This window comes from Jaculus jaculus, chromosome 1 (genome assembly GCF_020740685.1).
Source record: "Jaculus jaculus isolate mJacJac1 chromosome 1, mJacJac1.mat.Y.cur, whole genome shotgun sequence".
Lineage (NCBI taxonomy): Eukaryota > Metazoa > Chordata > Mammalia > Rodentia > Dipodidae > Jaculus > Jaculus jaculus.
The window spans coordinates 7,065,897-7,084,564 of NC_059102.1; the positions used below are offsets into that span (position 1 = coordinate 7,065,897).

At 48.6% G+C, this 18,668-nt stretch overlaps 1 protein-coding gene across 1 annotated transcript in view; it reads left to right on the forward strand.

Annotated features, from left to right (window-relative positions):
• Positions 1-1,090: 1,090 nt before the first annotated feature.
• Positions 1,091-18,668, forward strand: part of C1H10orf90 (chromosome 1 C10orf90 homolog) — a 302,122-nt gene continuing 284,544 nt past the window's right edge. The window contains exon 1 of the mRNA XM_045132275.1: positions 1,091-1,207. The gene's annotated coding sequence lies outside the window, so the exon portion shown is untranslated. The remainder of the gene's footprint in view (positions 1,208-18,668) is intronic.

Here is an 18,668-nt window from a genome sequence, read left to right on the forward strand (position 1 = left end):
CATATAAGCCAGATGCACAAGTGGGCACGTGCACCTGGAGTTCGTTTGCAGTGGCTGGAGGCCCTGACACGCCTATTCTCTCTCTCCATCTCTCTGCCTCTTTCTCTCTTTCTTTCTCAAATAAATAAAAATAAAGTAAAAAAAATTTTAAAAATCAGGGCTTTATCTACTCTACACCTAGGCAGAAAGGGGATCAAGAGGTCGAGGCTGGAGCTGGGGAGATATCTCAGCTGGTAACGTGGTGGCCACACAAGCGTAAGGACCAGAGCTAAGAGCCCAGCGCCCACACAAACGCCGGCTAGGTGTGGCAACCCACCTGCAGGCCTGGTGCTCAGGCGGTAGAGACAGAGGCTCCCTAGTCAAGCTGGTGTAGCTAGACTAGAGTAGTTGGTGAGCTCTGGGTTCGAGGGAGAGAGCCCACCTCAGTCAGTAAAGTGGACAGCAACTGGAGAAAACACCCAGTGTCAAATTCTGGCTTCCACACACACGTGCACACACACACGTGTACAGGCATACACAGTACATCCACACACATGTGATCACACATGCGGCATGCACAGCACATACACATATAGATACTAAGAAAAAGGGAAAAAGAAGGGGAGACTGAGCAGAACGAAAGAGGCTGCAGAGGGGTGATGCTGGCAGAAACAGCCAGGTTCCCCGCTGAAACCCTGAGCAATCAGAGCCAAGAGGCCTGGGCCGTGGGAGGCAGAGGTAGGGATTATGGACTTGGCAGAAACTCTGCCCTGTGTTGAGCTGGCACATCCATTGTCTGCAGTATTAAAAGGGCAAGCATCAGACTACAGGAGGCAGGAGTGAGGCTAGGGGCTGGCATAAAGGAATGCGCAGTTTGCATCCTGAGCTGTCGATCTCAGATTCTACTCCACTCTGCCTCTAGAAAGGCACAGTCAGGCTGTGTCCTAAGGCAGTGTCCTGGGAGGTGTTACTACAAGGAAAGGAGCTCTGGCCCCCTGAGGAGAACCCTGTTGGACAGCAGTTACCAACCCCAGGCACTCGTTCTATCAAGCCTGGGTGTTACAGCTTCTTGGCTATAAATATGTAGCCAGGGAGAGCCTAAGTTAGTGGAGAGATTCCCACTGTGAACAAGAGAGAACAACAAACACCTAGAAGAAACAAACCCAGAGGAAATGTGACTGGAGAAATCCGAAGACGATTCCGGTGCCAGTTGACTTCTCGTTCTCAGGTAAGCTGGTGACTTGAAGCTGAAGGGTTGCCTCTGACCCTTCTCATCTGCCAAGTCGCCTGACGCTTAGGCGGCGCGTCAGCTGAGGAGCAGGCTCCTCGGTGCCACAGCTGAGGCTGACAGCAGCACTTCCCTTTACCTAGGTGCCTTCTACTACCCTGGAGCAGCAGGTCTTTGAAAGCCCCAAACAGTGGATTGTGCAAATGGGATTAACACCGATTTAGTAAAAGCTTGCTTTGAGAGGCTCAGCCTGCAGACAAATGCATTCAAGCCCAATACCCTTAATGGGGATGTCTCCATTGAGCAGATGGCCTGTGGCCCCTCTGCTCTGCGTCCAGGAGCTTCCCTGAGAGCAGATCCAGCAGGTGGCAGGGACAACCTTTATGGAGTGAGAGTATCGTAGTGTCGGTAGGAATTATGAAATTGCATTTCATGCCCCGTCAGGAAGTCCTTGCAGACCTGTGTTCTCTCCATGCTTCCTTTAAAGACGATTGCCTTTCTCTGAAAAGGAACAAGAACTCATGGAGCCCTAGATCAAGGTGGCCATGCATTCAAAGAGAGTTGTAGGGGCTCCTGCTTGAGGAGGAAGAAGCTGTTGGGAAGCAGGTTTGGTGCCTGGGGATGTCAGCAGGTGAGGAACTGGTGTGCAAATTTCTCTGCTGCTCAGATCTTTTGTCAAGAGCACCAGGAACATTTCAGACCAAAGGCAACTTTGATGGACTTTTCAAAACTGCAGGCCCTTCCTTTAAAACCACATTGCAGCCGACCATCCCACATGGATATACTTTTCATTTTAAGAAGTGTCAAACACAGGAGCCACTATGGGAAAGAAATCTAAAGGCTGATGATTGGACTCTTCAGCCTCGGGCGGGCGTCCCTGCAGCCGGGCCACCACAGGCAAAGATTGGCAGGCAAGTCCCTCTGGGATCCCTATGGGAATGCATCCATTAGTATCCTGCATCTGCCGTCATTTCCTGGCACAGTGGGAGATCAAGAAATTCAAGGAAGTGATGAGCGGAGCACAGCCTCAGGGTTTGTTACAGTAGTGTGTTTCAGAGGAAGCTTTCTGCAATTATAATGTGTCACTGGGCTAACGTTGATGGGGATGACTGATCACGCTCACTTGGGAACGCTTTTTGGTCCTGAGCGAGGGAGTTTCTTACTTTTGAGCTGTGGCCCTGGAGGGTTGAAAGCGTGCATCTTTGCACAGCTCAGTTCCATGGGGGAACGTGTAGTGCCCCCTCCCGCCCATGCTTTCTCAGACGTACTCAAGCATTCCAAGTCACCATAAGGATGCCAGGCTTGGAGGCAATGCGAGAGATGTCATTCCAGTTTCCTAAAATTAGTCCAGCCCTGTTCTGAAGCAGTGGCAGGGAATGGGTGTGTGTGGATGGAATGACTAGATGGGCATGCTATGAATCTAGAATGTCAGGGCCTGCTTGGTGACATAGGTAGCAAAAGAAATGCTGAGGATGTAAGAACCCTGGAAAGGACTGGTACTTTGGATTTCCTCTTCCTGTTGAATTTTTTTAATTAAAAAAATTATTTTTGCCGGGCGTGGTGGCTCACACCTTTAATCCCAACACTTGGGAGGCAGAGTTAGATCACCATGAGTTCGAGGCCACCCTGAGACTACATAGTGAATTCCAGGTCAGCCTGGATCACCGTGAGACCCCACCTTGAAAAACCAACCAAACAAACAAAAAGCTATTTTTGTGTGCGTAAGTGTTCGTGTGTGTCAGTGCGAGTGCACACGTGCCCCAGAGTACACGCGGAAGTCAGGGGACAGGTGGGTCAGTGTGGTCAGCCCTCCCCATCCTCACTTTAGACAGGATCGCTCTGTTCCATGCTCCATTTGAGAGCTTCTTGGAAAGTCTCTCTCGCTGCAGCAAACTGGGAGTATAGAAGCTTGCCTCAGAGGAGGAACCGGAATGAGGCAGCTTTCCTTCCTCCCCTGAGGTGGGGTCTCACCCTAGTACAGGCTGAGCTGGAGTTCATTATGTAGTCTCAGGCTGGCCTCAAGCTCACAGCGATCCTCCTTTCTCTGCTTCCCAAGGCTGGGATTAAAGGCGTGAGCCATCACACCCAGCTTAAGATAGCTTTTTAAAAAAATTTTTTCAAAATATTTTTATTTATTTATTTGAGAGCGACAGACATAGATAGAGAGAGGGAGAGAGAATGGGCATGCCAGGGCCTCCAGCCACTGCAAAAGAACTCCAGACGCGTGCGCCCTCTTGTGCATCTGGCTAATGTGGGTCCTGGGGAGTCGAGCCTTGAACCGGGGTCCTTAGGCTTCAGAGGCAAGCGCTTAACCACTAAGCCATCTCTCCAGCCCTTAAGAATGCCTTTTACAGGCAATTAGTCAGGGACAGAAGCCCAAAGAATAACCAAAGCAATGCCATTTTGCCTGTCCTGGACAAACTTGAACTCGCATCTCATCCAAGATGGCTTATAGTGACACTCCCCAGCAAGAGCTTCCTGCTTTTTTCTCAGGTCAGCCTCTCTGGGTCAACCCTCTGGGTCCATGAACCAATCAGGTGTTGGCCCCTTCTGGGTTAGCCTCCTGAGTCCATGAACTCTTCAGGTCTCTCCTCATGCACCTGGGTCTGCTAACAACACTCTTCCTCATTGGATGTCTCATGCACATAAAAGAGGCTAACCCTGAGGGCCAACCCTCTTCTCCTTCCTGTCATTTCTCCTGATACAGTGTGAGTCTGTCTCCCCTTCTCAGCCTGGCTGGGAGGGGCATGCTTCTCTCGGCCTGGGCATTATCCACCTTGCCTTCTACTCGTGTCTTGCTTTGGGGTGCATGCAACTTTTTCTTTTGCTCTCTGAGTCCTTCACCATTTCTTCTTCTTCTTCCTTCCTTCCTTTCTTTTTTGAGGTAGGATCTCACTCTAGCACAGGCTGACCTGGAATTCACTATGTGGTCTCAGGGTGGCCTCGAACTCACAGCGTGTGTACATCTTGTCAGGATAGAATGTATGACATTAAGAGAAGGAAAGAGGAGAGAGTATGACAAGCTCATGCCCATGACAAGGCAGGACGGAATACATCCCACCTAGAACCCCAAATTTGGATCATTTGTAAGTTCTGAATGGGGGCTGAATTAACCAGCCCTCATGTCAACTTTTGGGGGGCTGAGCTAAGCAGTCAGGTTTAATCCTTCCAGGAGTCATAATTCTAGGAAAGTAGAACTTATGCCTAAGGTGAGAGACTCAGGTTGTTTATGGGAAAACAGACCTAAAGGAACTCCTTTGGTAAGAGATCAGGAGAAACCAGACCCTTCTCTGACCTCTGGCAAAGTAGGGACCACAGGAAAGGCTCAAGGACAGTTCCTCCCTTTCCTTTTGGGGGCCCCATCACCCTAACCTGCCACAGTGCCCCCTCTGGAGAAGCAACCCTATCTGCTGTAGAACATTGGGGTTCTGACAAGCCTGGCTTCTTTGGGCTGAACGGGGTTGTTGGCAATGGCAGCTGGAAAATTTCTCTGGTGGGTATATCTAAGGAACCCCAAAAATGCATTGGCAGAGTATAGAATGACAGTCCAGGAAGAAAATGTTGGAGAGAATAAAAGCAAAGAGTTAGGAAGAAGTTAGTCTTGAGCTAAATGGGGCTCTTCAGGGCTCTCATTCTTGCCAACTTTCAGACCTTGGAAGGCGATTGAGGGAGCCCAGATAGATGGCGTTAGCTTGTCCCAGGACCACCTGCTCACGAGCTGACTGTAAGCCAGAAGAGACATCGTTAATGAGGCGGCTGAGTATGCAGGCTGTAATGCATAACAGTTGCTTTTCCCAGAAATGTGAGGCATGATCCTCTTTCTCATCCGGAAGTCCACTTCTAAGCTGTTCACAAACAGCAAGGTGGTGTCTGACACAGTCTCTGCCTGTTCCCGTAGATCTTGCAAAGCCGCTGAGCTGTTATTAGAATTATCAAGATGCATCCACAGTATTTAATTCAGTGATGGCCCAGGTGCACTCTCAGTGAGCGCTTTGCTTTCTGGCCATGCTGTTTTCCTCTGAGTACTTAAGACCAAGTAAGTAGCCAGATTTTAATTAAATGCTCACTTTTAATGGTCGGCTGTGGCTCTTTAGGAGTGACTTTTAAGGGCCTGGGAGGAGCTCTGTCACTCAGCATTTGTCCCATCTGCTGGGGTGGCCAGGCCATGTGGATGTCCTCTTCTGTTCTGGCTCTCTGTCTGCAGACTGTGCATTGTTTATAGTCCAACCTCTGGCTTCCATAATCTCTCTGATGAAGCCAATAGGTGACTTACCAGAGTTTTAGGACACATTTGGACTGTTCCATTGTCTTCTGGGCCTTCTTGACCTGAGAGAACAGGGATCAAAATATTGATTGCCCTTGTTAGCTCCAGTGTCTGCAACTAACTGGCTGGCTTCTACATATGGTTACTAAGCACATTTCTTGCTTTTTTATTTATTTATTTGAGAGAGGCAGAGAGTGAGAGAGAGAGAGATAGAGAGAGATGAGAGTCAAGAGAATGGACACACCAGGGCCTCTAGCTACTGCAAACAAATTCCAGATACATGTGCCACCTTGTACATCTGGCTTTCATGGGTCCTGGAGAATTGAACCTAGGTTAGCTGGGTTCTTTTGCTTTGCTGGCAAGTGCCTTAACCACTAATCCATCTCTCCAGCCAATAAGCACATTTCTTAAGGTCTCAGGTTCTCTGCTCCTATGTATTATCAGAATGATACAAGAAATAAGAGCGAGTCCTTCATATCAGGAACAGCGCATCTGCTAGAGAGCCAGCGTGCTACCGACCACTAAACGACCTCAACTCTCAAGCATTTAGATGGCTAACCACATGTCTTTGCTTCTAGCAAATACCTTCTTCTGGCTTCACCTCACATGACATCAAATGAGTTATTTAATCTGCTTCAAACTCAATTTTGTTTTTCTCATTAGAGAAAGCAGTGGTGGAAAGAGTGGAATGTTAATCCGCACCTTCATTTGGCATGAGGGCCAAGGGCAAGAGGGTCACTTTTAAAGCTCAGTATCTCTGTAGGCAAATGCACAGCAGCCTCCCAGGAGAGGGGCTCCAGCGTGCACTGAGAACTAAATAGGAAATGAGATCAACTCTCGAGCCAAAAGTCAGGACGAGGGACCAGCTCGTGATTCCTCACGTTACCCCTGTGCCCCATTGCCGCTCCTCCTCTACACGTGAAATCGCTTTGGAGGACAGACATCTGCAGGGAGAGAGAGAGATGCGAGGAGAGCGGGTGAGAAGGCCTCGTGGGAGGGAGGCTGGTGCTCACGTGAGGCCGGTTCTCATTCCTCCACCGCCTGAGCAGGGATTGTGTGGCCAACGGACCAAAGCCTGCTCACCTCATCAGCCTCTCTTTTCTTGGTTGGTTTGTTCTTGCATGTATACGTGTGTGTGTGTGTGTGTGTGTGTGTGTGTGTGTGTGTGTGTGTATACCAGAGGTTGATGTTGGGTGTCTTCCTTAGATTGCATTGAATCTTAATTTTTTGGGGGTGAGGGCAGGGTTTCTTATTGAACATATAGGTCACCAATTTGGATGGACTGGTTTACCACTGAGCCCCAGGGATTCCCTGCCTCTGTCTATCCACTTTGGGATTGCTGGCACTTGACACCATGCCTGGCATTGTGTGTGGGTGTGCAGCAAGCACTTTGCTGACTGAGCCCTCTCCCCCACCCTCAGCCTCTTGAACACTGGCCACGTGACTCCTTTCAAACGCCTTCATCTGCTTTTCACCAGGTTCACTGGGGCCAGGCTGTCCTGATTCAGAGCAGAATTGGATGAATGGAGGTTCTTTGCTCAGCATGAGAGAGAGATGTGCTTTCATGGAAGCCAGCCCTGGGAGCCAGATTTTATACATTGAATTAACCACGGAATAACCCACAGAGACTCCAGCTCATAGACTTCTCTGCTTTTGCTTGATAGATTCTTGAATTTTCATTTTATTTATGTAGTCTTTGCCCTGAAGAATACCAAATACCTGGAAATTTACCATGTATGTGATAAATCCTAGGGTCAGGTAGAGAATATCCCCATAATGGATGTGGGAACTTACCAACAAAAGAATGAGGAGCAGAAGATATTGGTTGGTTAAGACCATTTGAGGAAATAAATATGATTCACATGTTAACTTTATTTATTTTAAAAAATATTAATTTTTTTCATTTATTTATTTGAGAAAGAGAGAGAGAAAGAGGAAGATAGAGAATGGGCACACCAGGACCTCCAGCCCCTGCAAAGGAACTCTAGATCCATGTGCGTCTAGCTTATGTGGGTCCGGGGGAGTTGAACCTGGGTCCTTTGGTTTTGCAGATAAATGCCTTATTTACTAAGCCATCTCTCCAGCCCAAGATGTGGTTCTTTTGATTACATATCCACATAACTAAAATTTTTATTTGACAAATAAATGCAAGTCATCATTGTTCTTGTTAGGATTTGGCATAAGAGTTTATAAAGTACACAATTAACCTTCACAATAGCCCATGAGGTGATGATTATTTTTTACAGAAGAAGTAACACATAGTAGAGAAGGCACATGACTTACGTTAAATCTCCCAACTAGTTAGCTGCAGAATCACACTGTTCCCGTCATAAGACATCTCCTGTCATATCCATCACCCTTCTGCAAAGACTGCCAGGGAAAATACTAGAAAGGAGGTTCTTTATTTTTATCAAGTTATTATGGCTCAGACAATTGGCTTGGAGAAATTCTAAAAGGGAATTACGCATACATTTATCATGTATCATTGATTTTTAACTCAATATCTGTTGCCCAAATACTGAGAGAATCCAATGAGAATTCAGGTCAGAAAAATGACCTGCATCTCTTAAAATGTGAATCTGCTGAGATGGTGACCTAACTGAGGGAAAACACATCATACAGCATGCCTGATCTCATTTTTTCCTCTGCCGTAATGAGTTGTCAAGATTCCTTAAAATAGAAGATAACTGTCTCCTAATTGAGTGTGTAGATAATGGTGTGTGTAATAGGGTACCATCAGGGACTTGGGACCTGAATAAACAGCTTGATTCCTCAAGAAGAAAAGCATTGTTGCCTGTCTACTTCTGTCCATGTCTCACACTATAAACTCACTTGGCTGTAAGAGAGGCATTTAGGAGTTAATGGTCTTGTGCACTGAATTGGGATTCAAGATGGCAGTCACTTTGTCCGTTATTGGTAAGGAGACCCAAGGCAAATACCTAGGCTCCCATCTGAGTGCTGGCCGCCTCCTGTGCATGGCCGGGGTGCTCTGTCTTCAGGCACAGCTCTTCTCCGAGGACGTGCCTGGCTTTTCGTCTGCAGCCTGCATCTCCTCTTCTCTTTGATGGCCCGGCTCATGGTGCTAGGGTCTGCAGACCTGGCCGTGTGATGCCTGTTCACTGCTTTGCTCCAGACACCAGTACTCAGATGGTATCCGCATCTGCTCAGAAATGACTGCACCTCTGCCCTCCCTTTTCCCTTTTTCTTCAAGCCCCCCACCCCGCCATGTTCCCACCTTTGACCCTACACCACTGTTTTCCTCCACTCCTCCCGAGCTCGGGCCTGGGCTAGCTCTGGTTTGAACTCATTCCGTCATGGCATTGCTGAACACCCAGGACTTGGCAGAAAGCTTCTAGACACTAAAGACATCCAGATGGATATGACTCTCTCCCCTTCATGGAGCTCACAGGCTGGTGGGATTTCAATTTTGGATCTTATACATTTGAAATGCATAAAAAGCAAAGTGATGCATGCTCATTGTTTTAAGAATCACAGTGTGGAAGAATATAAAATTAAAATATGAAAGGCTTCTATATTCTTAGGCATTATTATAAATCTATATGTATTTATACCTGCATGTATAATGTATATTATCTTATGACAAATCACAACTTGCTCTTTAAATCTTATATATCTATGCAAAAAATTATTTTGAGAGAGAGAGAGAGAAAAAATGGGCATGCCAGGGCCTTCAGCCACTATGAGTGAACTCCAGATGCATGCATCCCCTTGTGTGCGTGTGTGACATTGCACACATGCGTCACTGTGCTTCTGGCTTATGTGGAACCTGGAGACTCAAACATGGGTTCTTAGGCTTTGCAGGCAAGCGCCTTAGCCACTAAGCCATCTTTCCAGCTCATCTTACATAACTCTTAATGCTGATATTTATATATCTATTTCACTTTTATTTTCTGTGTAACATTTTACTACATTAAATAATTACTGTAAAAATCAACATAGACACAGAATTACCTATTAGATATATTAGTTATTTGTTTAACAAAGATTTATTGGGTGCTTGCAACAGGCCAGACACTGTTGGTTGAGGAGGCGAAGTAAAAAACAAAATTCTTAGAGCTAGAGAGATGGCTTAGTGGTCAGACATGTTTCCTGCACAAGCATGAGGGCGGCTGAGACTCCCTGAGTTCGAGTCTCCAGGACACATGCACACAGCTGGCTGGGCGTGGCCACACGGTCCCTAACCCTCGTCCTATAGCAGCTGGGGAATTTCCAACGCTCCCACATGGCAGCTGCAGAACGAGTACAAGACTGCTGCCAGGCAAAGCAGGTGGCTGAGCGGCGGGGTGGGCCCTCTGCCTTTCTTCTCCCACCTCTGCAGCTGAGCCCACAGGAGACCGCGTCACCCATACATGTGGACACACCTTGCACACCACATGCACACCTGCCACATGGCCTAAGCACATGCAACCACAGTTGACATTCTGGAAGAAAGATACAAATGGTGAGTATGTGAATAGCTCATGGAGTCTGCAGAGCAGGGAAGTCGAAGGGAACATGTGGGATTTCTCAGGTAGACATTATGACCCGCAAGGACCCTCCTACTGAGGCTATGTTTGAGACCTCAGGAAAACCAAGAGGTCAGAGGAAAAAGCAGGAAAGATTGTGCCAGGCGAAGCAATGACAAGACAGCCAGCTCCCCAGGGTGGGGACGCCTGATTGGCAACATATGCTGATTCCCATGGTTTCCCACCCAGTGGAGTGCACACAGGTCACAGAATGCACAGCAGGAGAGGGGTTCCCATCAGCTCAGTGCAACCAATGGAATGGGTGAACCAGGGACCTCCAGAAGAACCACTGAGCAAGGGAGCAGACCGAGTAGGGAGAGCAATGAATTTAAAAGGCAGGGCTGGAGAGATGGCTTAGTGGTTAAGCACTTGCCTGTGAAGCCTAAGGACCCTGGTTTGAGGCTCGGTCCCCCAGGTCCCACGTTAGCCAGATACACAAGGGGACGCACGCGTCTGGAGTTCGTTTGCAGAGGCTGGAAGCCCTGGCGCGCCCATTCTCTCTCTCTCCCTCTATCTGTCTTTCTGTCTGTGTCTGTCGCTCTCAAATAAATAAATTAAAAAAAAAAAGGCAGCATGGGGCTAGGGAAATCAGCCTGTCTCCGAAGGACAAATAATGCTGTGCGATTCTACTTGCATGAGGGGCAGAGAGCGTTGGAACTCAGAGGCGGGGGAGAGGGAGGAAGTATTGCTGCTTAGTGGCTACGGAGCTTCAGATGTGAAACACAGGAACTTTCTGGACATCTGTTTCTCAACATGACTATCCTTAACGCTACGGAGCTGTACACCTAAAGTTGGTTGATACGAGAGAGTTTTTGTTAGGAATTTTAAAATTACAATTAAGATGAAAGGCAAAAAGCAGCCCAAGGCTGGAACAAGTGGGGCCCTGCAGTTTTCCTCAAAGTGGAGAGACTTTGGAAAGCCAGAAACGAAAACTGACGCAATGCTGGACACATTTGCAAGACTAGTTATTTACTTGAAGGGAAAGGGAGTGGGAGGGAGAGAGATGAGAATGCGGATCGTTACGGCAGGGCCTCTGCTGCCGCAAATGACCCGCAGATGCATGCGCCCCTACGAGCATCTGCAGATGCATGCGCCCCTACGAGCATCTGCAGATGCATGCGCCCCTACGAGCATCTGGCTCCGTGAGGGTACTGAGACACTGAACTCAGGATAATCAGGCTTTGCGAGCAAGTGCCTTTAACCACTGAGCAATCTCCCCACCCATAATCCACATTTTTGAAGTATTGAGAAGAGTCTATTGGAGAGATACCAGTACATTTTCATTACTGTAATGAATGCCTCAGACTGGCCACTGGGGCTCCCAGGGCACTGTGCTGGCATCAGCTCAGTGCTGCTTGGGACTCCATCCATGGTGGATGGCATCCGTGGCAGGAGTGTGTGAGAAGGGAAATCACATGGCAGATAGGAAGACAGAACGAGACACTGGAACCAAAGGGGGTTCCATAAACATACATTAATCTCTTCTGAGGGGCACCCTCCAGGGCCCTAAGAACCTCTCCCTGGGCCCCATGGTTTCAAAGTCCCCTACCTGTCAACATAGTCAAGTAAGGCCTGAGCTCCTGTTTTATGAACCCTTGGAGTCAGACTTAAACTCTATCCCAACCACAGCCATGAGGAAGAGAATGGGCCAGCACATCCACAGGAGGCTGTTATGATGATCCAGGAGAGAGGTGAAGATGGCTTGGTGCTAAGGGTGAGCATTGGACACAGGGAGCAGGGAGTGGATGGCACATGAACTGTGAGGGAGATCTGAGAGAGTCATGGGCTGGGATGGGAGAGAGGGAGAAGAGACAGATGGTGTTGGCCCAGCAATGGGAAGGAGGAGGCTGCCACTCAATAGGCTTGCAGGCTTTGCTAAAGGAGAGATGTGGAGGGGGGATGGGGGAAGAATGAGAAGTTCAGGTTTGGTTGTTGTTGGTTGCAGTCAGGTTTTCATTGCTGGCAAAAAGTGACCTGACCAAGAGCAGCTTGTGGGCCAAAAAGGTTTATTTAGGCTTACAGACTCGTGGGGAAGCTCCACGATGGCAGGGGAAAATCATGGCACAAACAGAGGGTGGACTCCAACATCCTAGCCAACAACAGATAGACAACAGCAACAGGACATTGTGCCAAACTCTGGCAAAAGGAAACTGGCTATAATACCCATAAGCCTGCCCCCAACAATACACTGCCTCCTGGAGGCAATAATTCCCAAATCTCCATTAGCTGGGTACCTAATGTTCAGAACACCTAAATTTATAAGGGACACCTAAGTCAAACCACCACATTCTGCCCCTGGCCCCCATAAGCTGATAACCATGATGTAAAATGCAACGCATCCATTCCATCTTTAATAGTCCCCATTGTTTTTATCAGCCCTAATGATGTTTAATCACACCCATAATCCAAGATCTTTTAACTGAGCCATAATACCAAAAATCCACCAAAACCCCATAATGGCATAGAATAAACATTCACACTGCAAAAGATGGCACTGGGCATAGCAAAGAAATATTCAACCAACACAAGATTTAAAAGAACCAGGGCAAACATCAAACTCTGTAGCTACAAGTTCAACAATTCTAGTCAGTGACAAATTTCCAAGTCTGATAATTCTAACCAGCAACAAATCTCTGGAGTTCCAATTCCACCCCTCCAGCTAGGCTACTCACAGTCCTAGAAAATTCATCCAGGGCCAGCAGCTCTCCTAGGAAGCCATCTTGTGGTCCCAGCATCTCTACTGGGTCTCCACTGCAACCAATGATCCATCCTCACAGCTCCATTGGGTTTCCATGTAGGCAACCAGCAAACCTGCTTCCCACTGCCCATGGCCATTTCCAAAACATAAGACCATGTTGCAAATTCAATGACCCTCTCTTTCCTGCATTTCTTGTACTCCATAATACCAGATGGAGTGCCAATTTGTTAATGCAGAGGGCAGTGAAGGTGACTTTGAAGAATGCACACTCCTTGAGCACTCAGGCCCCTTCAAAAAACTGCATTCTTCCTGTTGTCCCAATACAAGTCAGCTGGCCCAATCTCAATGGCTGTAATCTCTCATACTATTGCAGCTGAACAGGCAGTAGTTTCAGCCAAAAGATTTCTTCCTATGCCATATCCCTCTGATCACACCAGTCCATTTCGATGCAATGCAGCCCTGCACAAATTCTCAGGATGCGGGCATAACAGCAAGCCTCTCACACAAACTGCTTCTAGTCCAGTCCATGCAAAGGTCTTTCTCACCCTCAGAAGCCAAACCTCACTGAGAGTCCTTAGTTCTTATTGCATTCAGGCCTTTCAACTTTGGCCAGAACAGTCCATCAAGCTGTACTTACAGCACTGAAAAGCATTTCTTAGACCAAGGTTTCAAATCCTTCCATATTCCTCTTGAAAATCAGCTCTAAAAGTCCAAAAGCACACAGTCAGGTGTCTAATAGCAACCCCACTCCTCGGTACCACTTTACTGTTGCAGTCAGGTTCATATTGCTGGCAGAAATCACTCAACCAAGAGCAGCTTGTGGGAAGAAAGGTTTATTTTGGCTTACAGGCTCGAGGGGAAGCTCCATGGTTGCAGGGAAAACAACACATGGACCACAGCAACAGGAGAGTATGCCAAACACTGGCATGGGGACACTGGCTATAACACCCATAAGCCCGCCCCCAAAATGTACCGCCTCCAGGAGAGTTAATTTCCAAATATCCATCAGCTGGGAACCTAGCATTCAGAACACTTAAGTTTTGGGGGGACACCTGAGTCAAACCACCACAGTTGTCTTGGGTTCCAGAGGCCCACTGCACATGTAAGTGGAGAGGCAATTGGAGAAACAACTCTGGAATTCTGGGTTGAGGCCTTGAGTGGAGCTTTAAATGTGGATGTCATCAGCATGTGATTAATGATGAATGTCACATACGTACAACCAAGGTACAGCATTCTTACGTTGCTAGCTGTTACCAACTCTAAAAGTAAATGGAGTGATTAATTAAATACAAACAAAATTACAATAGCAATAAAGTTCAAATCACGGCATTGGTATGACGGATGACATTGTTTCCTGAGCTGAATCACTGATGTCTGCTTTCCCAGTAGAAAGGCGTATGTCCACATTTTCCACTTGCTTGTTGTCTATCTTCGAGTTAGCTTACCTTGAGCTTGTTGGACCTTATTCCCTCATGTCGCCCCCTGATTCAAGACTGGAAGTCACAGCATGTCTGAAGGCTGCTGGGAAACATCCTGTCGACTGAGAAACAACAGATCACTGTTGACTTAACCAGCCCCATTCTGTGTCAGTGGACACCCCACTCTCCAGTTCATTTCTAGAATCTTCTCAGCTGTTCTCAGTTCTTCTGACATTTACTCTTGCTAGAGCCCAGCTAAGGTTTCAGCACTGCTCTACTTGACATTCAGACTCCCAGTGGCCCCACCTCCACCCACACCAAGGGTCATGGGTTACTGCCCACTGTTCTGTGGGATGGGCAGGGCTTGTGATGAGCTCCAAGCATGGATTTTCTCCCACAAGCCCTTGCCCACACCTAAGGGCCTGGTTACTCCAGCGTATTTAAGTGCCAGGGGGGTCTCTGGTCAGTCTCAGTGTTTCTCTCCATGCACATCTCAGGGTCCTGAGGCATTCAAACGCCACATCCTGTGAGTGTCCCTGAAACTTGCCCTATGAGTCTCTCTGGCTTTACCCCATTTCACACACCCAAGTGGTTGGACTGTCATTCTCACCGTGGTGCCCCACAGAGCCCCGTGCGCAGCGGTGCGCAGCAGCATCTACGGCAGCGCGGCATTGGATGCACCTCTGTGAGCTCTATGGGGAGAATTGCAAACCCGCATCCGAAACAGGTGCTGCCTATTTCTGCTTTAAGTGGAAGAGATCCTGGCCCAAGGTCATTCATGTGGTGAGCTCCAGAGGGGAGAGTGTGAATGGGCAACTCTAACCAGCAGGCATTACTCACAATGGTCGCCCTTCAGAGCAAATGAATGAATGAGTTAAAGAATGAAAGATGAGTCGTACAAAAGGTGCCTGACGGGGGAGAGAGTCATCTTTCATGAGAGCAGTCACTCTTCCTGAAACAGCACGGAGTGTGATTGCTCACAGAGAGAAGAGCCCCAGGCCGCGCCTCGCTGCCGAGAATGGCAGGGGCCGAGACTCTCCTGAGGCCCGGGGCGCGTTCTCGGGCGCTAGCGGCCTGTAGCACCACTGCGCACTCGCGCATGGTGTAGATCACCCAGCGTTTGCTGCAGCCCACGAGGCACGTAGACTAGGAAGCTATTCACAAGTAATTTTTGTGCCTCTTGATAGAGTACCTTCATTTTGAAAGAATCAATAGCCTGAAAATGAAATTTAAAAGGACTTCTGTAAAAATCAGCGTTGTTGGGGAAGTGGGGGGGGGCTCGGGTATCTAACGAGAGATAAATACATACAGTCTGTAGCTCTCACAGTATTTCATCCTCCCAGACTACAAGTTATCAAACACTTAAATATTTAAAGCCTCAAATTAACTTCAAGATAACAGTAAAATGCACCAACGTCCTTTCCCCTGATAAGAAGTGCAATGAGTGATTTTAAATTAATGCCGGGACGCATGCCCTGAATCTACTGAAGAAGGAGTGATTTGTATGCCTGGCTGAGCCCGAGCTTGTCCGCTCTCCAGTGGAGGAGGACTGGAGCTCATTAAACCACGCTGGGCCACAGCAGCGGTGTGGGGTCTAATCGCAGGCAACAGGAGTGGGCGGGCTACCGCTCAGGCCTCACCCCCATCTGCGAGGCCGCCAGCTGCCTGCCTGTGAAGCTCTGGTGACTGAGCCCTGGCATTTCTGCGCCATCTCTCCAGTCCTGGGGGTGCTCTGTTGTCACAGAGGCCTATACTCGCTGTCACCTTCTTACAACCACCCTGAGATGTAGGCAGGGACAGAGGAAGGGACGGTTAGGTGACTTATCAGAGGGATCTGCTACTTTTCCAAGGGACCACTTCAGCCCTGTGAGATTTGGAGTTTAATTTGACATTGCATTTTAATTAAAAGTAAGGTAAGTATGGGGCTGCAGAGATGGCTTAGCCGTTAAGTGCTTGCCTGTGAGGCCTAAGGGTTCCAGTTCGACACTCAATTCCCCAGGACCCATGTAAGCCAGATGCACAAGATGGCACATGTGTCTGGAGTTCGTTTGCAGTGGCTGGAGGCCCTGATGGACCCATTCTCTCTCTCTCTCTCTCTCTCTCTCTCTGCCTCTTTCACTCTCTGTTACTCTTAAATTTAAAAATTCCTTTAAAAAAAGAAAAAAAAAGATAAAAGTAAGATAAGTATGACCTTGACCAACTCTAGATCTCAGTCCTTACTCTCCATATGTGGGCATGGGAAGGTCATCCAGGAAATAGAAAAACAGCAACAAAGGCAAGTTATAGGTTAATAGACTAGCATTTTGATAGTTAAAGGTAAGGCACGGAGCTGGGGAGGCAGCCCAGTGGGTAGGATGTTTGCCACCAAGTGTGAGGACCTGAGTGTGGGCCCAAGCCCTGGTGCCTGCCTGTGAGCCTGGTGCTGGGGCGGCAGGTCCCTAGGACTTGCCAGCGAGTTGGTCTGACTAAATGGATGAGCTCTAGGGTCAGCGAGAACACTTCTCAAAGAATAAGGTGGAGGGATCGCTCAGTGGTTAAGGTGTGAAGTGGTTAAGGGGTGAAGAGATCTCTCAGTGGTTAAGGCACTTGCCTACAAAGCCTAACAACCCACATTCAATTCCCCAGTACCCATGTAAAGCCAGATGCACAAGGTAGCACATGTGTCTGGAGTTGATTTGGAGTTCCTGGAGGCTGTGGCATGCCCATTCTCTCTCTCTCCCAAGCATGGTGGCACACGCCTTTCATCCTAGCACTTGGAAGGCAGAGGTAGGAGGATCACTGTGAGTTTGAAGCCTGCTTGAGACTACATAGTAAATTCCAGGTCAGCCTGGGCTAGAGCGAGACCCTACCTTGAAAACAAAACAAAACCAAACAAAAAAAGAGAAGAAGGTGGAGAATGACAGAGGAAGACACCCAATGTTGGCCTCTGAGCTCCACACACACATGTGCACCCATGCACAAATGAACATTCATACATATAGCGCGCACACACACACACACACAATCCCCCCAGACCATGCACTTTAACAAGCTGGCATTTACTTTTATAAACATGTAGCGAGAAGACTCACAGTGGTGGCACCGAGAGGAGGGGCACCAGGGAAATCCCCGCCATTGTGATGGTTGCAGTGCCAGAGAGGCTGGCTCTCTCGGGAGAGTTGCGTGATAGGGTTTCTTGGTTCTTGGTGGAGGACGAGCTGTGGAAGAGGAGGAAGGGTTGGCAACCGCTGTGCTCTTTGATGCTCTTTTCCTCACGTTTCAAAGGTAACCTTAAATGAAGTCCACGCCTGGGCTTGGACATCCCCGGATCACTGTACATGACATGTGAAAACACGCCCGCTGAAGCCAGTCAGTGCCAGGAGGCGCCCGTCTCCCACAGCTGCAGAGAGAAACACTTCCCAGGGGCCCCAGCCCTTGCCTGGCCATCACCACATGGGCAGGGCACCTTCTTGACACCAAGGTTTACAGATTAAAGAGTGGCCAGCTGACATCATTCTGAACGGCCCCAGTGGCTTGTCAGAGTGTGTAAAAGACTCCATGAAGTCTGATAGTGTGCCAAGAACCCAGCTTCCTTTCTCCCTTTTTGGAGCTCTGGGGAAGGCTCTGCATGCGTTGCCCATTGGGAAGAGGTCTGGTTCACCGAGTGAGAATTAAGAGTGCAGATGTGTCCCAGATGTGGGCTGGCTCACTAGGCACAGGAGCCGCTGGGGGTCTGAAAGCTCTGAGCGGACTCGCTGGGATAGCCTTTCTTTCTCAACTGTTCAGTCCACGCAGATTACAAGTCAGTTTTCTCCACAGCTTCCTGGAAAAATAGCTGGACTCCAGCAGGGTTGTCTTGACAACAATGGCAATTGAAACCAGTGGCCAATGAGTCACAATGGGCATCTGGTGTGGAGGCCCCAGCATCAAACAAGCCTGCACAGGCTCAATGCTGGCCTTGCGAGGTTTGAAGGATGGAGGTCCTACTTTTCAAAGTAGTGTGCATTGAGCACACTTAAGGACTGTCACTGGGGCTCATGGGCCTCACGATCTGGACTCAAAGTCTACAGTTTTGGGGTGTGTGTGTGTGTGATACACCATGAAGCACAGGCAGAGGACAGCTTCAGGTTCACCACGGCATTTCCCAGGGCACCTGGCCCACACGTCTTCTGGGGATTCTCTTGTCTCCCTTCCATCTCGCTACGTAGGTGTGCTGACTACAGGCACCAGGCACGGTTTTGGCTTTCTGCGGGTTCTGAGGACCCGTGCTCAGCAACGCACGCTTCAGTCATCTTCCCAGCTCTGAAACTTTCTTTCTCGCCTCTCCCTTTCTTTTTATCCCTTTCCTCCTCTCTCTTTCTTTTTGACAGGATCTCACCTCTAGCCCAGGTTGACCTTGAACTCTTGGTCCTCTAGCCTCCGACTCCTGGGTGCTGGGACTACAGGCATGCACCACCACACCTGGTGGACAGCGGTTCCTGTGTGGCTGGGAAGGAACGTGCAGTACTGCCCGCCTCACTCGCTTCTCGAGCGTGTGCTGAGTGCCGCCAACTCCATGGACGGGGGTCCCTGTCCC